Consider the following 5,529-nt stretch of genomic DNA (forward strand, 5'->3'; position numbering starts at 1 on the left):
CCGTTACCTATTTAAATAAATAGGTAAATATTTAAATAGGTGATTTTGTAAATGTATTACAATTTTAGTTATTACATGCTATTACTATGAATATTTCTTAAAAATATACAAATTTTGAGCTGCAGCACCAAAATTTATAATTTTTAAATTTCAGCTTATTCTAAGAAAGAAATTTTCTAGAAGAGGAAGTTGGATCATCGTTACTAACTGTTCCAACAGAGTTAATGCAGTACTGAGATCTCAGCCACTCAAGGCTGGCATAGAAGCTGACCAACCTTATGCCTGTCCGTTAGTCGTAAACTGCTACGTGCACAAGAAGGAGTCGCAGTCACAGACGAGGCCACAGTTGCTGGGATAAGAAGAAAGGCTCCAGTCAGCACCTATCTGGTATTAACCTACTGACATGCAGGGTAAAGAATCAGAATGGTTCATGTAATCCAAAATGGTAAGAAAAAGCATAGCTATATTAAGCAATTGATTTTACATGTTATGAAAAATTAGAGTTTATTAGTTCTGGGAGGTAACAAAATGCAGAGTAGTTGCTGATTACAAGAAAAGTAGAATTGAGCTTGCATATCAAATCCTGACAGGTCCTGATCCCACTCACTGCACAGCCTGCTCCTTGATCTAATCCCCTTGCTTCTCAAACTAGAGGGTACAGTCAGGTTCGAGACTTGCAGAGGCCACATGAGAGTCACAGCTAATAATGTAGGCCTGTGTGCAACTGCCTGCCTTTTTTGGGGGGGAGGATTTTGCCAAATTTTACTAGAATTTGATGAGGACCAAAATTTCTTCTTGGTCCAGGTGAGTTTGGAGGATTAGAACTTAACTTCCAACTCTTTTGCTCTGTCCAGCAGCGCAAGTAGAAGCTGGTACAAAGACACCATGCATCTCTTAACTCTAAGAAATGTAATTTAATGAGCTTTTTTAAAAAAAAATTGGATAAGCATGTATACAGATGGAATATATATTTTTCACTATGCATGGAACACAGCTTGTAGACAGTTTTTGTCTGTAACATACCAAATGTTTTCTCCTACTTATTCTAAATTCAGACTTACAAATATAGACACTGATGTTGAATCCTAGTCCCGTTGAAGGCAGTGACAGAATTAATGCTGGTTTCAACCGGTTCAAAATTTTTATTTTTTTAGAAATCAAATAAAAAACTCAAGCAGCAGAGAGGAATGCTATAAAGAATTGCCCATTACTGCATTTTCATGCATTTAAAAGTTTAAATAAGACAAAATCATTACAGAATCACACAGAATCACCTGAATTTATTTTTACTACTAAAGATAACATCTTCAAGTAGCTGTAAAAAGCTACCTAGCTTCCTCTTATCAATAACACAAATGAAACAGCAGCAGCCCACATCAGCTGACAACGCTGAATCATGCTGTTCACAGTCCCTGCTCATTGTCTCAGTGTGAGCCCTACAAACTTAAGGTCAGGAGCTTTATCAGGCTGCTGCGGAAAAAGGCGGTGGGCTGTTTAAGGCTCCTTCCTTCTCTTGGGTAAGAAGAGAGGGAACAACACCCAGAAGCTGATGATTCAGTAAAGACACTAACCTCCACAGACTCCAGTAGGATTATATGAATCATGCCTACCAAGCCTGAGCCTTCCGTTCATGCTCAGATTACTCATACTGCCAACCCTAGGATTAGCATGTAGCTAATTTTTTATACGTCAGACTTTGTGGTAATAACCTTTTTTGTAGGGAAGAAGCCTTTGCAGCTTCTCAATATCAGACTAGCTGCAGCAGGATTTCCCTGATTTTCCCTCAATAAAAGAGTGACCCAGTTAGAGAAGCCAGAAAGTTTGGCAGGAGCAAAGCAACCAATGTTGTTTATATCAGAGTAGTCATCAATTTCCTTGATAAACCAGTAATGAACTGGTAGAAAACATCTCCTAAGAAAAACTGGAAAACCAAGGTTGGAAATCCTGGAGTTGACCACAAGGTTCCACTTACCTCTGAAGAAAGATCAGTGGAAGCTCAGTGACAGGTTAGGCGCAGTGTTCACAAAATGATAGTAGCCATGTAGGACGTAAGAAGGGTTAAGGATGGAACCACGATGTGCCTTATTATAAGGAGGTATTTGCCAAGCTGTGCCATATTTCTTGTACAAACTGTAGAGCTAATTTTTTCACAAGAATAGAACTAAGCCAGTAGTTTATACATCACTAACTTTAGGTAGTTTTGTGTCAAAACTTCTAAATGATACAAATCTTTTGCAATAGCCCATGGAGTTCAGCTACGTCATCTTCCAATATTAGATACGGATCCAGTGTCAGAGCTGAGAAGATAGTGCCAGGGACCTAGCAGTTCAGAGTGGCTTTTGCACGATGAATTGCTGCACACGCTGCCACACACCCTGGCTCAGCATTTCTGCGCACCTCCAGCTGCACTACCTTAGCTGTCCTGTTTGCGAAGGAAGTAGTAGAATTCCTCTTTTATTAGGGAGCACTTTCTTTATACTCCAGGACCACGCTGTCTACATATGTGTGGCAAACCTGTTTGTACAAGGCAAATACCTTCCACACATTTTCCAGCATTTTGCAGAAGAAAGCTTAGAATTTTCTATATATCTCATGCAAACTAGTAGCAAATATGAATAAGAATGTTGAGAACCCCAACAATTATTTTTCTGTTATCCTTATATTTTGATTTTCTCATTTTCTGCCCTAAATTGTGGTTCTAATGGGTGCCAAGCCAAACCATCCCCAGGGCAGTTTGTCTTACATGCTTTGACAGTGTGCTTTGCCCTCCCTGGTGTGCCATCTGCCTGCTTGTCTTTTGTCAGGTCAACTAATCCCGTTTCTCTGAGATGAAAGAGGACAACTTTGCACGTCACTGACTCTGCTTCCAGCATGGCCAACTCATAGTTGGTAGTAAAAAATTTAACATACTCAATTTGTTAGTGACAGAGGAACTTGTAAAAGATTTTTAACTATCTTACCCTTCATTTACGTGTAGATAAAATCTACTAGTGTAGACACAATCTACTACTGTAGACACAAGTATAAAAATGACACATTAATGCAGCTGTTTTCAGCTAACCTAACAGTGTAACAGAACTCAGTACACATTTTAACTGTTAGGTAACTAACAAATCTTAGTCTGTTTAAGCAGCTTTTTGTTTGCAGGTCATATCTGCACAAGTGGTATTCCTGCCTGCTTGAGTGTGGGATCAGCTTTGGGCAAACAATCATTATAGGCTTGCTACTCACTTATGTTTGGAAGCCATCTCCCTTTCCTCTGAACTCAGCCTTCTATCTGGAGGTAGGAAATGATTATCCTCTTTAGCTGGCTTGTAGGTTGCAAATAAAGAGTTTATCAAATTAGTGTAAGCAGCGCTGACGTTGTGACTTTAAGTCGTCATGACAATATAGAGTTCATGGAAGCTGGCATTAGTTTTTGAAGGGGCAAGAATACCAGTTCATGCTGTTAGCAATGCACAGATGGTTATATAGAATGGATGAAATGCAGAGAAGAAATTCTTGCCCTTCTCTCCGTCACCTCCTATTTCCAAAACAAGAGATCCTGAGCTTGCATTAACCCAGTCAGAAAGTATGTCCACATGACAGCAAGGTGGGGACTCCTGAATGTGAACTGTAGTATTTTATTGCACAACAAATAGCTATTAATGATGTATAAACTATAAATGAAGCCAGGCCTAAATCACTTTTGATGTGGATGTGAAACAACTCATCCTAACAGCACCACTTTACGTTACAACCCATCTTTCACCCCAAATCCCCTTCCTGGTCAAGTACTCAAATCTCCCAAACAGCATACACTTGAGCATGCATGCAAGAGGACTTCCCCAGACATTTCAAGGAGTGATACCCCAATCTGAGCATTTGTCAACATACACTCTTTCTGCTATTGAATGAAATACTACCAATTCCAGCAATGGCAGGAGTAGAAGATACAGAGCAGTATTTTATTGCAGAATAGGTATTTTGGAGCAAGCACTAGCTCATCAGCCTGCTACCTGAAAGACCAGGCTATCATTTATGAATTTAGATGCATTTTTTTTTCCTTTGTCTGAGAATTTGTAGTTATTTTTTTTATGTGTAGAAAGTCATGTCCACTTGGTTTACTTAGTTGGGTGATCTGTGGCAGACGCTCACCACAATGCTGGCAGCGTTACCTTCACTTCCAACTTTGATCCAGGAACTTGACAGACCAGAGGTGTCCATAGGGAGGGAGAGTTTTGAGAGGGAGGTTCAACTAGATCAGTGGTCTCCAAAGTGGAGTGTGGGAAGAAAATATTTAACACAAAACAATTTTTTTTTACAATTACAAAACAAAACAATTTTTTAAATTACAAAACAAAATAAACATAACTAAGCAAAATTAAATAAACACTATTTACATCTTTTAAATTTTTTTTGTGTATTTTTTATACTGTACATAATAAATTAGTACAGTAGAACATGTATATCATTTATAAATGAATATACACGTCTTGGGGGTGCATGCTTAAAATTTTTTACTCGTGGGGTGCATAACTGAAAAAGGTTTTGAGACCACTGAACTAGATTAAATTATCTCGAGGGGGCCCCTTCCACCCAACATTTCTGCAATACACATTGTGTTTTGGTATTAATTCTATAAAACAATGTTTTATTAGTCCTGTACTTAATTGGAGATAGCTATATGTAATCAACAAGAATGTAGGGTTTTTACACTTCAGTTTCTACTTCAGACAAGTACCCAACATTAATAAAATCTTGTATTAATCAGAAAGCCTTTCAAACTGGAACCAGAAGTGGGATGTTTTAGATAGCTTCTTTCTGTGAAGAAGCAGAACCATCTGACAAACACGCTTGCACCGTTATCCAAATGTTATGTTAACATAAAATACATTAAACAGAAGATCAATGTTCCTGGGCCTAAAAAGATGTGCAAGTGTACAGGATTTGCTGCTGAAATTACAGAGTTCCAGGAAACATTTTTTTACAACTACAAATAATGTTACACACCCTTTAGAAATTATCACTATTATAGAGATCTTTTGTCACAGCCCAGATTCCGTGCACGTGTAATAGTAAAGTGATTGTTTTAATAGCAGTCACATAATTGACAAGGCCTTGGTTTAAAGTAGTTTCTATAAGTGCATATTTAATATACTATGACTTAAAACAGTCAAATGCAAGAATTTGGCTATGCTCAGTATAACAGACGCTCAAGTGTTTCTGGAAAAAATTTATTTAAAAAAAATGAGAAAAAACTCAAGAAGCTGATATTTTCTCATAGATATACACACAACATATAAAACTGTAATCAAAAGAACAACTATGTTCCACTGTGTAGCAGACTAGATTACATATATTGTAAACAAGCAGCAAAAAGATCTTGTGATGCTTCAAGTGTCAACGAACAAGCTTTTAGTATTAAGCATTTTAGAGGGGCTTACATGCTCTTTAACGTAGTCTTAACATTTAAGCTTTTAACTAGTACATTTTCAAAGTTGTAGTTTGTAGTAGTGTTGAAGTTAAGTTCTATATTAACTAAAGGTT

The sequence above is a fragment of the Nyctibius grandis genome, chromosome 8 (assembly GCF_013368605.1).
Source record: "Nyctibius grandis isolate bNycGra1 chromosome 8, bNycGra1.pri, whole genome shotgun sequence".
In the NCBI taxonomy this organism is placed as follows: domain Eukaryota; kingdom Metazoa; phylum Chordata; class Aves; order Nyctibiiformes; family Nyctibiidae; genus Nyctibius; species Nyctibius grandis.